The sequence below is a fragment of the Dipodomys spectabilis genome, unplaced genomic scaffold, assembly GCF_019054845.1.
Source record: "Dipodomys spectabilis isolate Male_0828 unplaced genomic scaffold, ASM1905484v1 ptg000491l, whole genome shotgun sequence".
Classification (NCBI taxonomy): domain Eukaryota; kingdom Metazoa; phylum Chordata; class Mammalia; order Rodentia; family Heteromyidae; genus Dipodomys; species Dipodomys spectabilis.
In genome coordinates, this window is record NW_024871168.1 from 952,465 (window position 1) to 976,621 (window position 24,157).

Sequence of the window (24,157 nt, forward strand, 5' to 3'; positions counted from 1 at the left end):
GATTGCATTCCATATAGAAACTGTTTGCTTCCTTTTTTTCTAGGACTTAATATTATTTTTATTTGGGATAAAATGACAATGTTGTCTAATTTGAGAATATTTGTAAAGTTTATGCTATGTAAACGCCTTTCTGAGGTGAAGATTTAATACACTGATGTCAAACTAAATTATATGAATTACGTGTATTTTTACACTTGTAATTTTGTAATCAACTTTTTAATAACTGTTTTTCATTTCTTGAATCTGAAGAATGAAAAATATGGAATACTTCTCAAATTTTCATATTATCCTTGTGCAAGTGCCATGTTAATCTCTGTATTTTAATTTGAGTATACGTGCTGCTAAAGCGTGTAGTATCCTCTATATTTAAGTAGTTAATCATGCAATCTTTATGCAGGTTTATATCTATGGGTGCCTACTTGTAACAAGGAAACTTTATTGTTCCTAACAATGCTATCGATCTTATTTCCCTAAAATTCTGTGAATAGTGGAAAGTTTATATTTATCAGTCGATTGCTCACATTTGCAAAATTTTTTTGTCAATGACTATCTTAAGTCTTTTTATTTGGAATTTGATCATACTCTCAATTATTTATAGATAGGTCCAAAGGTGATGGCTTTTTCAAGTACTTATTTATTCAACTGAATTAGCTTTGTGGACCTAATGGATTCAAAGTAAGTGTTGCTTAAGAGCTACTTCTAAACTTCTTCAGCTGACATTTTCCCAAATGAGGTGTTACAGGAACAAATGTCTACCTGAGCCTTTACACTTCTTCCATGTGGGAACAGCCCAACCAGAATATCTTACCCTGACAGCATAGATTGTCTTACTAGAAGAAAACTAATCTTGGTTACAAGGGATCATAGAGAGATGAACAGTTCAAACAGAACTGTTCAGACTAGAAGGTATTTTATCAAAATATAATTGTTTATTATACCTTCCATTTCAAAAGTAGCTAACGCCAAGAAGGTGAAAAAATTGTTGGTATGCATGATTACTTAATGTCCTGGCCTGTCTACCATCCAACCATGCAGCAACTTACACTACTGCCTTTTTATCACCCAATATTTTCATAGTTGCAGGAGAAGTGCATATGTTTTTCCTCATTATTAGGCATTAAATTGATAATGTTTTAATCACAGTGTTTCCTATTGCCTCCATGCTGTAAATCTACAAATGGTAAATCTTTAGGTCTAACTCTATCAGACACTGAAGTAGAGATAATGGAATAATACTTTAAAATAGAGTTGCCTTTAATACAGTAACTGCAACAGAACAATACAAAACGTGTGCTTTTTAATTATATTATATATAGTTATATATTTTATATTGATATGTGCTGATTTTATATTTCACACATTGAAACTGACTAGAATTAGTTGATAGTTTGACAAATAAATTGATATTTATTTATTCCAATAAATAGAATTGGAATATAAATAATTAGGTTTAAAATATATATTAGACTATAAAAGTATCAATGCAATGTTTTTAGCATAAACTTATGATACATTCTAACTGTTCTTGGTCTTCTGAATCCACATGGTAAAAAAAAACAATGTTTTCCTCTAAGCAATAATGGATTTTACTCTGCTGCTGTTTATTGTTTTAATTCGCTTGTCCCAAACTGTTTTTCTCCATATTTCTAAAGCATTCCTACTGATTATGCCCAAATTTTGCTAAGATGTCTAAAAAATATTATTCTTCTGCAATACCCATGCATACTAGGAACCCAGGTCCGAGTTACCTGCATCATCAGATAACAGGGGCAAAACTTCTCACCAAAGCCCATGCAACATATCAACACAAAGTAATTGAAGACCCATCTCAATTTCGCATTTCCTATATTTCAGGGCACCAATTCCTTGAGATGCAGGAATTAGAAGTAAGCAATTGTGAAATACAAGGCTACTTAAAATGAAGGATGAGATCGCAAAATTTGAGAGAAAGTACTGTAATTTAAACATTCAACTTACAGATGACCAGCCCATATGAGTGAACAAGTTCACAAAGTGTCATAAGATTATTTTTAATACCCCTCACCTATTATTAACGAAAGATTTTATTCCAACATAAGTGGGCCAAAAAATAGTTTCTGGGAGGATAGATCAATAATTGGTCTACCAAAGCCCTGAAATCTTGACTTAGAGCTCAAATGTAATTCAGAAAAACATTTGAAGCACTAAAGAGTGCTTCAAACACTGGGAATTCAGTACAACATGTTTCTGTGGTATAAAAATGTCACTCTCAAACCAATGATAATCTATATTTAATCTCCTGAAAGTGTATTCCTTTTCAAATAAACATTTTGAAATCACATTCGCCAAAATAACATTTGACAAGTTGATGATACTTAGTGACATTACAAGTTTTTCAAGTATAGGGAGCAAGTTACAATAGAGTTGAATTATTTACACAGCACTAATGCCAAACATGTTCAACCATTCATTAAAGTGTAGAAATAATACCACCCACAATTTGTGTTTTTCAGTAAGAGACTTCCAGAAGTGTGTTAAATAGATCAGCCTCCTAAATTTCAAACCCAAACGTTACCTAATAAATTTCATCATTTATTAAGGTACATTAAAAAAAAATCACAAATAGTTGCCTTATCATATGTTATTTTATGTTTTCCCTCTGTCTAACATAGTAAGAAATATGACTAAGTCTTGAATATGGGTACTCATCAGAGATATGACAAACATAATATCTGTCTTCTATTTCTATCATATTCCTCTCTAGGAATAAAGTCAATTTTCTTCTTTTTCCAAAACTTATAGGTAGTAGAAAATATTATTCCATGTAAAATAAAAGAATCACACCATTGTACAAAGCCATTTATAAAAATTCATTGTTAGGAATACATTCTAAGCTATTTTTTCATTGTTAGGAATACATTCTAAGCTATTTTTTAACTTTCTTTTTGACTAAAGATTAATCTTCCAAATGGGTGAGAATAAAATCATGTTTAGGTGCTTCACGTCTCCAGTCTTGCAAATTGTTGCTGCAGATGAATGAATTATGGAAATATAAGCTGACATCAGTTCAAGAATATGCAGGATTGAGACTCCATGGAATGTATATAAACCTTTCAAAGTATTAATAGATAGTTTAACAGAATGACTATCAGGAAGTTGAAACCAGAGAGGAATTATAATAAAGACATAGAATGAATGAAAAATGAACAAGGGGTAAGTACAGCTAGAATACTCAATGTACACATATCATAAAGGGAGTGGTAAATTGGAAATAAATCTTGGAGAAAGGGTTGGTTGAGAATGATGGAAGGAGTGACTCTGATCTAGGAGCATTGGACAATTAGATGGATATTTAATTGTAACAAAATTGCACAACCTTTTAAAATTCAGTTTAAAAACACAAGAAACAAAAACACACAAAAATCACAACCAAACAGCAATCTCTAGAGAGTATGAATATGACCTCTCAAAATTTGAATCAGTTAATGAAGGGCATTCTTGGGAAAAGCAAACAAAGCTGTTCAAAGAGGAAGTTTGGGGTAGGGGAGAATTTTGAACAGAATTAAATAGATTGTCTAAGGTTATAAAGCACCTACATCTGCTCTAAACAGTATCTTTCTTCTATGAGTTTTCTGTCTGAACTGTATAATCCAGTCCTGAGAAACACTTGGTAGCTTGTGAGGTAGAATGGAAGAAACAAGATCAAGAACCCATTACTCCACTGGAGAGAAAACAATCCTCTATATTTTCTCTAATCTCTCTTCACTACTCTTTCTTCAAACTTTTAAGTCAATTGATTTTGAATTATATTTTTCCTTTTTCCTCTGGCAAAGTAATTGGTCAAAATAATTTCATTAAATATTATTTGTCATTTTCTTCTTTCATGCTGTTTAATTGGCCAAGTGAGTCCATTAAACTTCCCTCTTGCATTTGGTTGCCATGAAACAACATCTATGTTAATGAGGAGAAATCTAATGCTAAACTTTGTCTCCAGGAAACAGTCCAAGGGGCTCTAATCACAAATATTTGGCTGCATTTTTTTTTTTACCTTGAAAGACTTCTTCTGGCTAAAGTCCCCACAATAAAAAGTACTACATCACTTGTTGGTTCAATCAGAATTGTCTAACCTCAAAGATATATTTTGCTAACAAGATGCTTAGAAGAAACAAAAAAAACTGCACTTTTATCTTCTCTCTTAAGATTCTCCTTAGATACTATATCAGAAACAGTGAAGTTATTCTATGCAAAATTATTTCAATAGATTATTTTTCTCTTGGTCTTGCATTAGTTCACCAAGATGTATGGAGGAGAATAGAGTTAAATCACCCATACCTTGGAAGAAAGTGTGTTACAAAAGGACAATGCTTCTATGTCCTACTTCTATGTCCTTCTCTTAGCTCTTGCCGAGTTCCAATTAATCACAGCTTCTTGGCTTCAAGTCTAGTGAAGCTGAAGAGCCATACAGGCTCCACCACTGCTACATCTTCATTATTTCTCTTTTAAAACTCTTTAAGTTGCCTCATTTGGATGTGAAATTTATTTTCATGTCTTCATTCAATCAGTTCTGCATTATAGTGAGACAAATGTGCTTTGTAAAATCACTTTAGGGAGTAAAAATACTAACACAATTTACATCAAAAAGTTTTGGCCTCCCTTCACTGCAGAAGACAATACGCTTAGCTAAGGCTTCTAAGAAAACTTTTTTTTATTAACTTTTCCATTTGCTCAATTCTTTTCTGAACTTTTAGGCATATGTAATAAAAGAAGTCTTCACTATCTCATATTAATAAGAATATTATTTTTGTGAGCCACTTGGAAATGTGAAATCATTGGTTTGAAGTGTCCAATCAGATTTTTTTCTGTGTTTCACTGCTTCACGTCCAAAGACATTGTGGAAAGTGTTACAAACAGAAAGGTGTAATCCCAACACCTTCTTTCATTGTGGAGGTCACTTTCTCCCTAAATATTTTGACTCAAATTATCTTTTTCAGAGAATTAATGTTTGATAACTAAAGGTAAATTCACAAATTTTGATGCCTTATTTTTTTAAGAACTTTTAATTTAAATTCCAATACAACCTTGTTTCAAACACTGAGAATATAGTTCCTGGGTAAGGACAATTCTCAAGGGAACCTACAGGATTTACAGCAAGGTTTCTGAGGTCTGATTGTTTAGTGTGAAAAAGAGCCATCTTCATCCACATTGCTCCCTCTCTACTAAGTCTCCTTGGATTTCTTTGCATGAAAGCCTATTCTTCCAGGCAATTTAAAATTTTTTTAATAGGCTAAGTTGTTAAAAATTTTGAACAATTAAATTTTACCTGTCATAACTTTAAAACTCTTTGAAATCCTTTATCAGAACCGAGAATTCACCAATCCTAATTCCACCTTTACCATCAAAAAGTTAACATGCTTTTTTCAGAATGTTATCAATGCAGCTATTATTTTCCAGTGGCTTTGTTATGCGTATATATAACCATATTAGCTGATGCTAAGCAAAATGAATTCCAAGATATGGAACCAGATTTTTTTTTCATTTGTGGTTGTTGTTTTTGATGAACTATGTGATTTCTGTTTTCTTTGGGTTTTTCCCCTATGGTTTATCCCTGCTGTATTTCATTTTGTATTGTGTATACATTTACCTTGATTAGCGAAGGGTAAAGGAAAAACATAATGGTGAGACAAAGGACCAAAGGCAAACCAATGCAATAACAATACTCACAAAACATTATGTTGGAAATGTACATTAAAACTTGTGAGGGGTAAAGGGGTGAAGGAAAACTGTGAGAAAAATGAGGGAGGGTTATCAAGTTTGAAAAGTTATGATTTGATACTTTACAATTACTGTAACCCCACTGTATATCATTTTTATAATAAAACTGAAAAAATAAGCTGCATAAAATATAATTTAACTGTATTGGCCCAGTAAATAATATTCTTTATGTAGTAACATTTTAAAAATCAATAATATTTGGCATCTAATTTGAATTAATTACCCCTTCTTTATCAGAGGGTCATCAACTTGAATGTTATCCAAGTAGACAATATTTTCACAATATACTTGCCAAATTTTTCAAAAAAGAATAAATTCAGTACTTTCTCATTCTAAAACAGAAAACAGTTTAATGCTATGGAAATCCATAACTTTTAAAAGTAAGTAAGTTGTTAAGAGGACAGAATATATGTGTTCTTCAAAATTCCTATGATTAATAGCTACTCATTTTTAAATTCTCAACATTCCTAAGAGATTCAAAACAGTACCTGTTTGCATGTTATGTAATTCTGCAATAGATGCAGTTTCCAATGGGGTATTACAGATTGAGACCTAAACAGAAAAATAGCCACATTCTGGTAGAGGATAAAACTGTGACGCATGTGTAATAATTAATTCTTCAAAAGTAAGCAATTGTTTATGAGTAAGCTATTATAAATATGACCATCAATCCCAAGATTTATGCCATAAAGTCATCCTAGCCCAACAGTTTCCAACTTGTAAGGGACACCTTAAAATTCCTTAATTCACATCATGAATAGCTTATCTCTATTTTGAAAAAATACTACACCTCTGCTAATGTGACACCCTCCTTGTTCTGAAAAGAACACAATAAACTGAGCTGCATCATTTTTCCTCCACTTGTATTCTTGAGATCAGAACACTTGCAAATATTATTTATATTTATACTTCTTTAATTATCATAGATATTCAGTATGCTAAGATAAGAAAATTATGATCCAAAGCCCACCCAGGAAGGAAGGTTTCTTAGAATCTTACCTCCAAAAATCTCCACGAAAGCCAGACTCAAGTGGCCCTGAGATTGAAGTGGTAGGACATGAGCCTTGAGCATAAACAGGCTCAGAGACACTGTCCAGGCCAAGAGTTCAAGCTCTAGGACGAACCAATAAAACAAAAACAAAATTGAAAACAAACCCCAATCCCAGCATTTTTCTCCATGTATACAGAGGCACGTAAATAAGGAAATGGCTTCCTGTGTTACATATATGAAGAAGAAAGAAGATGTCACACAATTACTATCTTCATACCATATTAAACCAAACCCTTAAAAAATTGGTTTTTCTAAATGTATAAATTAATGTCATCCATTTGTTGGCAACTCTGTCTAGATTATTCACATTAACATGGTATACATGAACTGTGCGAATTATCTATTAACTATGTTCTAATTATAACTCTTTTGAAAGAATAACTAGGCAAATAGAATGCCAGAATCATTTGTGATTTTTCACTTAATCCCTCTACTTAAAAAGAATTTTGTAGTATCCTATAGAATATGAAATTACAAACAAAACCAAAAAATATATTTTAAATTTAAATTCTAATTTAACAAGGTCTACAAAGTCCTACATTAGACGAACTTTGCTATTTCTCCAGACTTAAGCTTTTGTAATCCTTCAACATTTATTTGGAATCCAACAGAATGAGACTTACTTACTTTTGCAAATTTTTGGATGGGAATCATGAGCTATCTTGCATCTATGGATGTTCTGTAATGATGAGAGCATTTAAAACACAAGTGAGGATATATATGAGTTGCATTCAATAGGAAACATAATGACAAAATTAGGCCAAACTTACAACTGTGTATTCCTTTAATGTTGTTTGGTTTGTTTTACTGAGACAAAATTATTCTACCTGTTCCAGGGAAGGTACCGTTATGTAATTCCACTCTCTAATCTCCTGTCTGAGTGCTAGAATTCCAGGTTTGTATCACATTGACCTGCCATATTTTCTTTATTTAATCTAGAAACAGACTAGCAATTCTGAACTTCTCCTATGATCTTATCCACTAGACTGACTGCTCAGACTGTTTATGTACTATTTTCAAAGATGTTTTAACATTTGACACTGGATATAAACATTTTCAGATGCACCAGCAGGGTTCCCTGACTCATTCCTCCATGGATCCTATCCCGTTAATAATAATTGCTTGACTCTCTTACTATCTTTGGTCCCTACCTATGTAATATTCTCAACTTCTGGGGGAAAGTTCACTTGAGGGATTTCTAATATTAAAAATTATCACTTGATTCTAGTCTTACTCAGGACCTATTTTCTATTTTTTCTAACTTTTCTACATATTCTGAGAGCTGTTTCATTTGTGTATTTTTGTGTGCACCTATAAGTGCCTCTGTGTGTATGTGTATGTTTGTATGTATGTATGCAAAAACCTAAAGCTGTTATTCAGCAATCTTGCTTGTGACTGGTATTCCAGCTTTTGGCTGGTTAATTATAGGTAGTGTCTTAAAGCCTATACTGTCCAAGCCAGATGCAAATTGAACTTCCCAGACTCCTTTACATTCTTAGGTTTTATTTTTCCAGGAGTATCAACTTTTAAACTTCAAACACTTTTGTGAGTGTAAAGTCTAACCTGTAGCCCAGATTTTTAACTCAAGAATTCATATAAAGATAGATGAACATTTACATTACATATCCTGAGTGTACACTGTTAGAAATGTGATCATAAACCAAGTTGTTGTGAGATCTGAGGACTGGGGTTTAAAGCCAGCACGGGTAGGAAATTCCTGGAGACTCTTTGCTTCAATAATTACCAGAAAACTGGAAGTGGCACTGTGGCTCAAGTGGAAAAGCACTAGCCTTGAGCTGCATTTAAGAGGGACAGCCCCCTGTCCCATATTTCAATTTCCACGAACAACAACAACAACAAAAAAAAGAATTTAAGAAAAGGAAAGAAAAAGAAATGTGATCTTAGCCACCAGGTTCATTGCTAGTATAATTCCTGTTCTCTCAGATGGACTCTTTTTTTCCAGTTAAGTCTATTCTTCCATATCTGACTTACATTGGAAACAGAATCATTCTTCCATTCTCTTTTTTGCACATTTACGTGATTATCAAGCGTGATTTAGAAAAGGAGTGGCCTCATGCTTCATGTTCCACTTAGGAGTAATGCTTTCTCCATATCACTCACATAAATCTACATACTGGACTTGGCATTATTGTTTCAAAGTTTTCTTATTTGTAGAGTATTCTATATTGTATTGAACACTTATACATAAACACAAATCTTCTTTTTCTCCTATAATTGCTATTGTTTCTCTTACGGTTAACTCATGTACACTTGGGAAATTAATGCACAGCACATAGACTCACAAAAAATGATCTGAGGACCTTCTTCCCATTTAAAATTCACATTAATTTACAGAGCACATAAGAAGTTTGAACAAAATGTTCTCATGGATAATGTGTTAATAAGCAATTTAAATTGCATTTCTATTTACTAAGTTGTCTCTGAAACACGTGTTACCTCATGTCCAAAAGTGTCCTTGTGCTATTTCAATGAAGCCAGAAAACAGTCATTATTTTCTGTAGCAGCACCATAGATTGTTAGTGGAAATAAGTGGAAGTAACTGTTATTGGATGTGGAAACTGATCCCAGGAGAGGAATTGAACATGGAGAAATGATAAAGTTCAAGTTAACTATTGCTTTCCTTTTTACTGTACAAGAAAAGAATCCAAGGCTGGAAGGAAACTCTGTCCGTGACTTTTTTGAGTGTGTCCTTTACTCATATAAAACTTGTCTGTAAACATCTGGTTGAGAGTATTACAAAAGGAAACAATATGCCATTTGAAGGCCAGTATAGAACAAAAGGAAGTAACTTTGTTTTAAAAGTGTTCTACTGCAAAGAAGCAAAGATATGGAGGTTTTTAAGTGTCTTATGGATGGATGTTTCACTCCTGAGATGATTCTCTTGTTGCAGGAATCAGTTATCAATTCCTTTAGTCTGGTCATGAGTTTTCGGTAGCAATAAGGATTCCAAAAAAGCAGGATCCAGTGAGTATGATCAGCAAAAGCAGTCTCTTCTCGGACCACCACTATTATAAGGAGAGTCCCAAAGAAATACCCAGGGTTTGTTTTGTTTGCTTGTTTGTTTAGTTTGTGCTGGTTCTGGGGCTTGAACTCAGAGACTGGCCTCTGTCCCTGAACAGTTGTCTTTCTTTCACACCTGGCCCAAAGCTAGTACTCCACTGCTTGAGCCAAAACTCCACTTCTGGCTTTTTTGGTGTTTAATTACAGATAAGTGTTTGACAGACTCTCTTGCCTGGGTTGGCTTTAAAATAAGACAATAAGAAAGCTAAGTGACATCACTTGTATAGACTTCTCTTTTGAACCAAGAAATATTAGATGAAGTTTATTATAAAGCTAATATTTGACAATTTTTAAAGGAGAGAATATATTTAGCAAAGAAGCCATAACAAATAACTCAGCGAAAGTAGGTGCACTACTAAATCATTTGGCAAGATTACAATTGACTTCATCATTCCTTTGGGGGAAACTTAAAGCCATATTTGCACTTTTTTGTTGGTTGTGGGGATTGAACATTGATCCTGGGCACTGTCTCACAGCTCTTCAGCACAACTTGAGCACTCTACCACTTTAGCTTCAGCACCACTTCCGGGTTTCTGGGGTTAATTGAAGATAAGTGTTTCATGGACCAGTGTTTCCTGACCAGGCTGGCTTTGAACCACAATCCTCTGGTCTCAACCTCCTGAGTAGCTAGGATTACAGGCTTGAGCCACCAGCACCCAGCTCATATTTGCATTTATGTGCACTTAATGTCACTATGTATACAAAGAATGGAAATCTGAACCAAATGATGTGACATTGCAGCTTTTAAGAAAAATTGATGTAGCAATAAATATGTCCTCCTTTTCCATTTTGTTACATTAATGACTCATGAGTTATGGGACTCTTACATTAGCATCCACTTTCATCTTTGTAGGTGTATTTAGTATCAGGAAATGTTCATAGAGAAGTATAGAAAGACAGATTTTTAGGAAGCAAAGGAGATCAGGTATGAAAGAACAGCATGGAAGAAGATACATTTATCACACAGAGATTAAGAACTAGCCTAGGAGATTTTGAATGCTAAAGGCAATGAGGAATAAGCCTAGTTGATAACTAGTTCTTCAATAACCAAACATGGTTCTCTAGAACGGTTTCTCCTGTACCTTAGTTACTATCATTTTTTCTTTCCATCTGGAGTTATGCCTTCTCTTCTGTCACAACTGTTAATTAACCTTTGCCTTTTTGGTGTGATGACTAGCCAAAATAATTCCCAAATCTCACTTAGACTATCCTTCTCATGGTGACTAGCAGTGACCCCACTCAAAAGCCTGGAATCTTTTAATTTTCCAGTATTAATCTTCACCTGACATCTAAGCACATTCCCGGCATTAATTGCCGTGACCTAATGAACAAAACATTCTTTCAACACAGTATCCTAACATAGGTAAAGTACATGAATTAGGGACTATTGTCAGGTATTAGTATGGAAGGAGCAATTATATATTCCAAATATGGGTTCTTTATTTTGCATTTACTAACTAAATTGTTGTTGTTGTTGCTGTTGTTGTTTTGGCAGTCCTGGGACTGAACTCAGTGCTTGGGAATTATTCCTCAGCTTTTTTTTGCCTCAAGGCTAACCCTCCACCACTTGAGGCACAGGACCACTTCCAGTGTTTCCTTTTCAATTTATGTGGTACTGAGGAATTGAACCCAAGGTTTCATGCATGCTAGGCAATCACCATACCATGAAACCACATTCCCAAAACCTTAAATGACTTTCTTAAAATGGCATTACATTTTCATTCTGTAATTATGTATCATAATTTTAGCCAGTAATTTTTGCTAGAAAAGTGCATTGAACACAGTACGGAGTCCAGTAAGGCTATATGGACAATGGATAACTCACAATGTAGCCAGGGCACAGAGGGACTTACCTCATGGTGCTGGTACAACAGACTCAGTGAGACAGCTCCTGACCCACAGCCTACCTCCAGAATGAGAGGGCCACCTTGGTTCTAACCACATGGGGATGCTGAGAAAGAGAAAGAAAGAAGGTCAAAATTACACTTAAGCCAGGTGCCGGTGGCTCAGTCCTATAATCCTAAGTACAATAGAGGCTGAGATATGAAGATCGTGGTTTATAGCCATCCCGGGCAGCAACACCTCTGAGACTCTTATCTCCAAAGAACCACCAGAAAACTGGAAGTGGTGCTGTGACTCAAGTGGTAGAGTGCTAGCTTTGAGCTGAGGAGCTCAGGGAGCTGCCGCAGGCCCAAAGTTCAAGCCCCATGACTGAAAAGAAGTGGACTTCCCACCACAAAATGTGGACTGAATAGCACCCATTGTCCTAGGGAGCATGGCAGAGAAGTCAGGCCGAGCTTCCTGTCAGCTGGGAGTCATTAGTAGGTCACCCGGTTTATCTGTGCCTCAGTTTCCCCAGCTTTAAAACTGAACAAAGTGAAGGATCCCATTACTCATGGGGATAGGATAATAAATAAAGAGATCCATATTTTGTTTCATAATCCCATACCTGTTGCACCATTAATAATACACACCATCTGAGATCTTTCCGGGTATCTTCCTATCATATGCTCACGGAATTGCCAAGAATAGTATCAGATGGCCTCTTCCTCTATGCCTGTCCCTGATCCAGAGATCCCTCTGTATTAATCTCTTGTTTCCTCACAACTGTCCCATGAGGAGATTGAAGTCCAATGGTTGAGGCCCAACCCAGAGTTTCACCTCTGGTCAAGAATCTGCTGCCGTGGACTGAGTTTGGGCCAATCTGACTAAACCAATGACTGAGCGTGGTGCTACATATCTACCATTCCAACTACAGAAGAACGGGCCTGGTGGCTAATGCCTGTCACAGATAGGAGGACCATGATCCAGCCCAGACTGAGCATATATTAATTCTCCATCTCAGAAATGCCCAAGACAGAAAAGCTTGACTCTCATGGTAGAAGACCTAACTGGCAAGCCTAAGGCCTTGAGGTCAAACCCTAATATACCAAAAAGAACCAGAGTTCCAGTGCCAGAGGCTCATGCCTATAATCCTAAGTACTCAGGAGGCTGAGATCTGAAGATCACAGCTTAAGATTTAAAATAGGGTTGACCTCACCCATCAGACGTCATGATGAGAAGACCCAGAGTCTGACCTATGCTGTTGCGCTCCATACTAGCAGAACTCATATCCTTACTAAGTGTTGGTCATGCTCTATGTCCCCCTGGGAAGCCATCCCCTGCAGGCCGCACTCCCAGGTCTACAAAGCTCACACTGCCACCAACCAGGCCAAAATAGTACACAGCTCCATTGCACACAGATCCCTTGTTCTTGTAATTTAACAGTGCTGTGTCCCCTTCAAGCCTCTCACCTTTCCAGGCCCTCAACCTCAGCTGTGAATCCCATACATGCCCCAAAGTTAGCAGGTAGAAGTTAGCAAAGCATTCGGCCTCCTTGTTACAACCCACTTCTACACACACACACACACACACACACACACACACACACACACACACACACACATCCAGACCGGTGACAGAAGTTTCATCCATGCAGCACCTGCAATTTGCCAACTGATCACAAACCTGAACACAGTCAGGCTGTACAAGGAAAAAGATGATCTCTCTCTCTCTGTCTCTCTCTCTATGTCTTTGTCTCTCTGTTTTCAGGTGAAAGGTTGACTGAGCACAGAAGACAATGGCTCACACAGCAAGGTGTCTATCATCTGCATCCAACACCTCCTATCCCCAGAAAAAAAGGAAAAGACCCCAGAAGGCAGGTGTATACATGCTGCTCTACACCTCTGATTAAAGCCACCGGGTTCTCATAATGGAGAGGAAGGGCGCAGATGTGCGGCTGTGTGGCTCCCATTGCTACAGGCCAGGGGATCTGTGGCGCCCACTCCTCACCCAACCCTGCATCTCCCGGTTTCCTGGGACACTAGCCGCTGGGGATGGGGGTAGGATATTCAGGTCAACACCCACCCCCTCCCCTCCGGCACATTTATGGCAGGGCGTGGGCCAGAAGGTGGGGCACAAGAGAGGCGCGGGTTGGGGTCGGAGGGAGGAGATATGGGGTCCCAGGGTGCAGGGCTGTGTGGCAGCCACTCACATGTGTTGCTGGCAGAAGCTTTTGGCAGCTGCTCCAGGTGGGGCAAGCAGCAATGGCAGAGGCATTACAGACACTCAGGCCCTGAGCAGAGGACAGAGGAGCCAGGACCTGGGCCGCAAACTGGCTCGTGGCACACCATTGCACCATTGCCTGAGGAAACCATGGGTCTGAGCCCGCAGCACCAGGTTTGAAATGCTGCTCCATGGGGAAGGTGGGGAGGGGGCCGGGACTCAGGCAGGCAGAGGGTGGGCCTGAGGAAGGCCTCTCCTTGTAGGCCTCGAGTCTCTTGCTCACCACTCAGCCACCTCTACCTTCCTTAACTGCTGGTAGTGGTGTCAACAAACAGAGGGAATCATGGTGCTACTGGGCAGCATGGAATGTGGGCGTGGCCACCATTCTTGTATCCCATTGGTCAGAAAGAACCATGAAACAATGGGGGTGTGGCTGGAATTCTGTGATGCAGGCAGAATGGGCGGAGTCAAAATGATGGCAGCCCCTTTCCCAGAGAACTCTGTCCAATCCAGTTGGGGACAAGAGGGTTACCTGCTTTAGCCGGATGGCTGCACAGATTACTGTGTATGTCTGTTTGTTCCCAAACCTTGAACCCAGGATCTGGGCACAATCTGTGAGTTGCTTTAGATCAAGGCTAGCTCTCTACCACTGGTGCCACATGGCTTTACTTCTGGCTTTGTTGGCACAAGTTGGACAGGAGTTTCAAGGACTTTCCTGCCTAGGGTGACTTTGACAACGATCCTCCTTTCACAGCCTTGTAAGTTTTAAGGAGGACAGATGAAAGCCACTGATGCCTGGCTAATCATTGGTTTTGCTGATGTTCTTGGACAGGCCTGTGAATTCCCTATCCTCAGGTTTAATTGGTAGGAGCTAGAGCCCACAGTTTGAATCCTAGTCCTGCCACCAACAAATGGCAGGAGATCCTATGAAACTCATTACTATTCATATGATTACCAAAGGAATGTGAGGTATGTCATGGTTAAATGGGCAGTACTTGAGTGATTCGAGGATAAAATTATACACAATTACATTATAGGACACTGGTCAATATTAATTCTTTATGAAGCATTTAAACATTCACCTTCATTAAATAGAGTGCAAATGAAATACCTACGAATTGGGCATCACATAGCATGGAGATGCCTTTTTTGTTTTCTGCCAGGACTGGGATTTGAACTCATGGTTTAGGTAACCCTGCTGTTGCACTGTGTGCAAAGGGGAAGCTTGCCTCCTTGAATTCAAGAAATTCAAGTCTGTTCCTTGGGCCTGAAATCAATGCCCACCACTAGAAAACATCCTACTTGTGTACATTTTAAATATATGATTTATATTTATATGTATATGTTGATTCCATGTTGCATTCAGTGTAGTTACTTATTTTATTTTTGTTTTATTCATGTATTGACTACTCATTTTGTTGACTATTATGACACATAGAACAGTGATTCCATTGATTACATAGGATATAGGTTTGCATATGTATTGCACATCCTTCCTGACACCCAGGACTTTACAAGAAAAGGAAAATATATGTCACCATCAGCTTCTTACTACACAATTCATTTTTTGGGAGTGCTGGCATCTGAACTCACAGCCTACAAGGCCCAATTCATGAATGAGTGAGTGTCAGCCTGCCATCCTGTGTCAAATTGAGCTGACAGGCAGTTCCGAGTACCTGAGATTGAGCTCCAGCGGTTGACAAAATAAAAAAAGATTGACATGCCGATGGTAGTACACTAATAAATATATATCTTTATAGAATGCCAGATATGTCTATACATTATTCAGTTATATAGACTACATTCCTACCAATTCTTGGGTATTTATAATGCTACATGTAGTTAATGTTATTGCTTTCATGCTTAACAAACTATTAAGTAAATCAATCAATATTCTTAAAATATTGCATTCTGTAAATAATAGTATTCTTTTAATGCTTCATAAATATTAAATAATATCAGTCTCCTGAAATGATGCTGTCTAATTTTATAGGAGCGTCATTCACCATCAACTCATTGATAATATTACCTTGTTATTCCCATTGGTGGGAACGAGTCTCTTAGTATCTCCTGCCATTGATTGGTGTCAGGACTGGGATTCGAAATCAGGGCCTACATTACCATGTGGACCTATGACTTCCTCAATAGTCTGACAACCTTCAGCAATCCAAGATGAAGTACCCTTTGCAACAGTGTCATTCAGACCTAGGAGGGTAACCGTGCAAGGGAAGAAGACATAAAAAGTCCATCTTGCTGCATTTTTTTCTGTACATTTTTGCCACACAAGGCCTGGGGTCTAGGATCCCAGTATCTACTGTGGGTCCAGTGGCTGCACCCCAGCATAGAGTGATCAAAGCTGAGGCAGAGTTACCACAACCTGAGTTCAAGCCCCCTGCTGGGCAAAAAATAATTAAAAAAGATTAGCTTCCTGGCTTGCAATTCACCCCGTTTATTCTGCCAGGGTTTGGATTTGAACTCAGAGTCTGGGTAAATCTGCAGCACTGTGGAAGAAGGGGAAGCTCACCGTACTTGAAGATAAGAAAGTCAGGCCTGTACTCTAAGCCAAAATTCAAGCCCCAGCCTTGGAAAACATACTATTTATATACATTGTAAATACAGGATTTGTACTTACCTATGGATGTTCAGTCCATACAGGTTAGGTGTAGTTGTTCCTTGTACTTTTTGTTTTATTCATTTATTTACCATTGATTTTATTATGATGAAACCCCTTCCCTTTATTACATTGATGACATCCTATCATATGGAATCTAATCTAAATTTGTAGACATGTTCTCCATCATGCCTGACACCCAAGACTCTCAGAGAAAAGGAAAAAATTTTCACACTTGGCTTCTTACTGCATGATCCAATTGTTGGTAGTGCTGGGATATGAACTCAGGGCCTAGCAGGACCAATTGGTGAATAGTTTAAGGTGACCACACCAGCCTGTGAGCAAGAAAGGTGTTAGCCCATTCCAAGGAACTGACATTGATCCCCAGGGTGGGCCACGATAGTCATAAATTAATAATTTAAACATAGGATCTATATTTACATATATGTGTGGACAGCATCTTACATTTGGAGTACTTTTTCTCCTTATTTTCTGTCTTATGTAAGTTTTGTGTATTTTACTGAGTAAGGTAACAGATATAACTCTGCTGACATGGATGACAACCTGTTCCTATAGGTATATGGTTGCCTATGCATTCTACATCCTAGTGGAAGACTGGGACTTACACAGGAGAGGAAAACATGTTTAACGACTGGCTTTTGACAACAGAATGAATCTTTTGTCAATGCTGGGATTTGAACTGAGGTCTGTGTAGCTCTTTTGCACTTTGGGGGAAGGGAAATCTCACCATCCTTGAATAATAGAATGTCAGGCCTGGTGCAGGGCCTGATATGAAGCCCCAGCACTGGACAAAATAACAAGCCCGCCTTCTGTAAACATAGGATCTCTCTTTACCTACAAGTGTGGTATGCATCTTGCATTCAGTGTAGTTTTTCTTTTTATTTTGTGTCTTATTCATGGATGTATTGTGTATTTTATTGAGTATGGTGATAGATATAACTATGCTGACATGGATAACAACCTATTTGAATGGCTATAGAGTTGTCTATATAGAATTCTCCATGCTTGCTAAGACCCAGGACTTTCACAGGAGAGGAAAACAGGTGGATCGATTAGCTTCTCAAATCTATGGTGAATCTTTTGTCAGTGCTGGAATTTGAACTCAAGCCCTAGCAGGCCCAATTGGTGAATGGGTCATGGTGAACACACCAGCCTATGAAGCACTAAGGAGGTAGGCCATTCCCATGACCTGAGGTGAAGCCCTGGTGGGCGCCAATATAGTCATAAACTCATCATTTAAACAGAGGATCTATATTTCCATACATGGATGGGCAGCATCTTGCATTCAGTGTAGTCATTCTCTTTATTTTGTGTCTTCTACATTGATGTATTGTGTATTTTCTTTATTATAGGATGACAGATATAACTGTGGTGACCTGCATGACAACCTATTCCCATGAGTATAGAGTTGCCTATGCATTCTCCATCCTAGCTGAGACCCAGGACTTGCACAGCACAGGAAAACTGGTGCAATGACTGGCTTCTCACATCAGGGTGAATTTTGGCAGTGCTGGTATTTGAACTTTGGGCCTAGGAGGCCCAACTGCCCAATGGTTCCACGTGATCACACCAGACTGTGAGCCACTAAGGATCTGGTCCATTCCCAGGAACAAAGATCGAGCACCAGGGAGGCCACAATTGTTCTGAATGAATCATTTAAACATGGGATGTATATTCAAATCCATATGTGGACTGCATTGTGCATTTAGTGTAGTTATTCTATTTTGTATGCTATTCATGGATGTATTGTGTATTTTCTTCAGTATATGATGACAGGTATAACTGGGCTCACATGATAACAACCGATTCCCATGGCCACAGAGTGGCTCATGCATTCTTCATCCTAGTTGAGACCCAGGACTTGCACAGGAAAGGAACACAGGTACAACAATTGGCTTCTGACATCAGGATGAATCTTTTGGCACTGCTTGGATCTGAACTTGAGGACCAGCAGACCCAATTGACGAATGGGTCCCTGTGAGCACACCAGCCTGTGAGCCACTAAGGAGTAAGGCCGTTCCCAGGACTTGAGATGGACCCCCAGGTGGGGTTGGGGGGACACACAGCAGTCATCCATTCATAAGTTGAAGGTAGTATGCAAATAAGTACACATTTGTATAGAGTAGGAGAGACGATAACCTGTGATGGAATCCAATCTACCATCTGTCTACTGATTCTTGGATCTTTCCAGATGCCTTCATTTCATGACTGTGATGATTCTTGTCACGCTTAATCAACACTACTTTACAAATAAGCTATACCCCATGAGTCTTGCCTATCACTTCCTAGTCACATCATGCTTGAACTACTCATTCGATGAGATCGATCACATTCCATGACTTTTCCTGGTACAGAAACCAGTATCTCAGGATTTCCCACCATTGCTTTCTCATTGGGGTGGGCTGAATTCAAGCCTCAGGCATGGAAAACATACTCCTTGTATACATTTTAAAGACAGGATTTATACCTACATACAGATGTTCAGTAGATATCGTGTTTGGTGTGGTAGGATTTATACTTCCACACAGATGTTCACTCCATATCACGTTCAGTGTGGTTATACATTTTATTTCTGTTTTTATTCATTTATTTACGATTAATTTTATTGACTTTGATGACACCTATACCATTTATTACATTGTTTACATCCTATCACATATCTTCTAGATTTGTAGATGTGTTCTCTAGCATGCCTTCCACCCTGGACTCTCCCAGAAAAGGAAAACACGTGTCACACTCGGCTACTTACTCAAAGATTAAATTTTTGGCAGTGCTGGTATCTGAACTCAAGGCCTAGCAGGCCCAATTCATGATTGGGTGAGTGTGAGCACAGAAGCCTCTAGCCAATTAAGCTGTCAGGTGGTTCCCAGGCACTGAGATCAAGCCCCAAGTTTGGCCAAAACAGCAGAGGATAGGCAGAGGGTGGCATACAAATAAATATATATTGTTAAAGAGTTCCAGAGCTGTCTGTCTATGACTGAATGACATCTATTATGTTCCTACCAACTCTTAGGTATTTATTATATCTCCATTGAAACAATATTATTCTTTTCATGCTTAATAAACTATTAATTAAGGTCAATTAGCATCCTAGGATTATTGCATCCAATTTTAGACTAGACAAATGCATGAATTACTCTTTCAATCTGTATTCTTATGCATAGGAACGAGTCTCTTGTGATCTCCTGCCATTGGTAAGTGTAAGGATTAGGATTTGAACCCTGGGCCTATGCTGACATGTTGGCTTATGGCTTCCCTGATAGCCATCAGCAACGGCAGGCCAGGTCCACTTTGAAACCATGTCATTCAGACAGAGGATAGTCACCGTGCAAATACAAAATTGTAAAACCCTGAGCCCTCTACAGCTCCCCACTTTTTGTGCTGTTCTGCTTTTTTTTTCTTCTTACAAGCCTTCTGGACCTAGGGTTCCAGGATCAGCTTTGGGTCCCGAGGGTCCACCCCAGCCTAGGGAGAGTGAAGCTGAGTCAAAGTTGCCATGACCTGAGTACAAGCCCTGTGGTTGGCAAAACTAACTAAATTGAAATAATAAAGCTCATTGGTTTGGAATTTTTGCCAGTTTTCTTTCCTAGCCTGGGATTTGAACTCAGAGTCTTGATGAATCTGTAACAATGTGACGAAAGGTGCAGAGTTGCCATTACTTGAATTCAAACCCCATGCCAAGCCAAAAAAAAGTCACTGACCTCAGCAGGAAAGTTAGTTGTGAAGATTGTAGGGAAGGGATGGTAGGGGAAAAACAAACAAGGAGGCAATAATGCTCAATAGGAAATGTACTCACTAATTTGCTCATGTAACTGTGACCCCTCTGCACAACATTTTAAAAATTAAAAACGTACAAAAATTATGTAGTGCTCAAGAAGCACTTTGGGGATAAGAGATGGATGTCTGCATAGCTGTACAAAATTCTACAGTGATTTTTTTTCAGTGTTCAGTATGGAACTGAATAAACATAACTGTTTCTGTTACAAATATTAAGTCACTGTCTTGGAACTGGGGCCAGTATTTCTGCCATTGCTGGGATTTGAGCTCACTGTCCAAGTAACTCTGTTGCACTTTGGGTGAAGGCTAAGCTCCCTGTCCTTGAGGAAATGATTTTCAAGCTAGAGTTCCCAGGGCCTGAATTAAGGCCCTGCAATAGAAAAAATATTTGTATACATGTGTAGTATAAATATATATAGGTACATATGCATGTTTTTTTCATATTATGATTATTATTATTGATTTTGTATTTAATTTTTATTTTGTACATTTTATTGTTTATTGTATTTAGTATTATTATACGCATAATAGTTATTATGTTGTGTACATATATTATGAATTATACACAATAATTCAGTACATTGACTCATTTTCATTAATTCTTTATTAAGTGTTGAAACATGATACATAATTAGATGGAGGCATTTGTCAAGTCATTACATGGTTAGAGTCTGTCCCCAGTATGAGCTTTGTCTTATTTATCTTTGGACAACTTCCTATAGGGATTTGTTTTGATGATTTATACTCAGAAGGCAAGTTCAGGGATAAAATCTTGAGTTTGGGGCTGGGAATGTGGCTTAGTGGTAGAGAGCTTGCTCAGCATGCATGAATGCCAGGGTTTGAATCCTCAGTGCAAAATACTCAGAAAAAGCCAGCAACTGTGGTGTGGCTCAAGTGGTAAAATGCTAGCCTTGAAAAAAAGCAGCTCAAAGACAGTACCCAGGCCCTAAGTTCAAGCCCCAGGTCTGGCAAAAACAATACGCCAGATTCCAGTGGCTCTGGAAACCTACTTTCTCAGGAGGCTGGGATCTTAAGAGCGTAGTTTGAAGACAGCCTAGGAAAGGAAAGCCTGTTAGACTGAACCATCAAAAAACCCCATGTGGGACAAGTGGTAGAGTGTTCGCCTTGAGCTGAAGGGCCCAGAGACAGCGCCCAGGCTTCAGTTTGAGACACACAACTGGAAAAAGAGTGAGGGTTAATCAAAGTAATTTTCCTATTTGCTATTTATGAGAATATTTTTTGGAACATGAATGCTGATGTACACCAGAATTGGAGTCAGACCTCAAGGTTCATGTGTAGCACATCCATAAGCCCAGCCTCTCAGATTCTAGCATTATAAATATGTGTCCTACAGGGTTCTGAAAGGCACATTGTTGAAAGGCTTAATATGCTCCCCAAGCCTTTTGTGATAAGCAGTTGACTTGTATTGTCAATGTCATTACAGTTCTGACCCTAGCAGAGAACCAGTAGCTCACGCCCATCATCCTAGCTCAGGAGGCTGAGGTCTCTATCACAGGGTGAAACCAGCCAAGGAAGGGAAGTCTGGTACATTCTGACTTCCTGTTCTGAAAGGTCAGATGCTTAAGAAATTCCTGTGTTTCCCTTGGGGATGAGAAGTTACTTGCACTCTAGATGTTCTTGGAGTTCTTGATCTACAGAAGAAGGAAAGAAATATTATTGACCCAATCGGGGTTCAAATGAAGTTCTCAGGATCCAAACCCTAGCTCTGTTAGCAGGAAGAACTCCAGTGTAACACTATATTTGAAGGACAGGAAACTGTTTCAAAAGCCAGGCTAGGTACAGAGAACTAGGCCTGCAGGATTAGGAGGCAGAATGTACACACTCAACAGGGAAGTGAGCTGCAAAACCACTTCATTCATTCCAGGCACAGCCAGCAATGGGGGAAACCTGAAACATTTGTTAGAGTTACACCAGGGTCAGGCTTTTCTCACCTTCCTCAAACAATGACTAATTAACCTTCCTCCCTCAGGTTAAGGGAGCCTCAGGCTACCTTTAGGTTACCAATAGAGAGCCAGTTTAGTGGGGGGAGAGGAGGAACAGAGTAGAAAAACCCTGTTTTCTGGTCTCAGGGAGTGGGTTATTGACTCTCCATTTGTCAGGTTTGAAAGCCCTTCTATCTCTGCCAGTCTTTTCTCCTTCCTTCATTCTCCACATCATTAATGCTAATCCCCAGTCCAAGGAGGGGCAGGGCCATTTTTCTTCTGTCTCCAAGCACCTGAGTTAGAACCTGGCTCTGCCCTCTTGACTCTGGGACTCTTGGCTGCCTGAGAAGTGGGACAGAGACAGTCATCCTGCTCTGCATTTGTGTGAAGGCGATGCTGGTGTCCTGGCACACTACAGAAAGATTCATGAATGGGAATGTTCCCTTCTTTCCTTCTGATATCAAAAACAGATTCTTCTATCAACTTTCTTTCTTTCTTTCTTTCTTTCTTTCTTTCTTTCTTTCTTTCTTTCTTTCTTTCTTTCTTTCTTTCTTTCTTTCCTTCTTTCCTTCTTTCCTTCTTTCTTTCTTTCTTTTTTTCTTTCTTTCCTTCTTTCCTTCTTTCTTTCTTTCTTTTTTTCTTTCTTTCTTTCTTTCTTTCTTTCTTTCTTTCTTTCTTTCTTTCTTTCTTTCTTTCTTTCTTTCTTTCTTTCTTTCTTTCTTTCTTTCTTTTCTTTTTCTCTCTCTCTCTCTCTATCTCTATCTCTTTCTATTTCTTTCTTTCCAGCTATCTACCTACCTTCCTACCTAGGTAGCTATCTCTTTGCCAGTTGTTGGATTGAACTCAAAGCCTAGTCACTCTCTCTAGCACTCTGCTACTTGAGCCACAGCACATATTCTGGCTTTGTCTGTGAACGGGTGCCTGAGGAATCAAACCCAGGGCTTCTTGCATGCTAGGCAAGCACTCCCTCATTAATCCATATTCCCAGCCACTTCATTTTTTTTTCCTTAATGGTAGTTTTTACATAAGTATGCTACCATTTTATGTTCTCAAGTTGAATTTTCTGAATACCGGTTACTTCTCTTCCCCATCTGATTTGTGATTGTTCCTGCATTGCCCTCATAATAAAATGTAAATAAATGCTGCTGAAAGCTTCAGTGTGCATCATATAAAGGCACAGGCCTAGAACCCTGGAAGACAAAAGCAATGGGCCTGAAATGAAGAGAATGATGCTGTATTCACAATTAGCATATCTGAAAAATAAACCAGTAAATAAAAGCAGAGTTTGCACTATGGGAGGTAATATCCATACACACATAAGTAGGTAGGGCACTGATATATAAACTTGGCCGTCTCTTTTTGAATTTTTCTGTGGCCATCCCAGGGCTTAAACTAAGGGCCCAATGTGTCCCTGAGCTGCTTTTGCTCAAGGCTGAGGCTCTACCATCACCAAAGCTCCACTTCCCGCCAACTGGTAGTTAATTGGACATAAGCAATTCCCAGGCTTTCCTGCCTGGTCTGGATTGTATCTCCTGCTCAGTTTTCGCTCTCAAAGCTGGAGCTCTACCCTCTGGGCCACTGCTCCACTTCTGGTTCTCTGTTGGTTTATTGGAGAAAATAGTCTCAGAGACTCTCCTGCTCTGCTGGTTTGAATAGCGTTTTCCTGAGGAGGCTTCAAGTGGTTTCCTTAGGGATTCACCGAGGAGCCGCTCCACACAAACCCTTAGTCTAAATCTCTAGGAGTACTAGAGAAAAATGGAAACATTGTTATACCCCAGTCGCAGGACCCCCACCAAAAAGACCACCGAGAGTCAGAATTTACAGCTGTTTTAAGGTTTTATTTAAACGGGCTGCAGCTCGGGCCTTGTTGTACACTCC

General features: G+C 38.6%; 1 pseudogene; it reads right to left on the reverse strand.

Annotated features, from left to right (window-relative positions):
- Window positions 1-253: 253 nt before the first annotated feature.
- On the reverse strand, window positions 254-350 carry LOC122098753 (annotated as a pseudogene).
- Window positions 351-24,157: the final 23,807 nt, after the last annotated feature.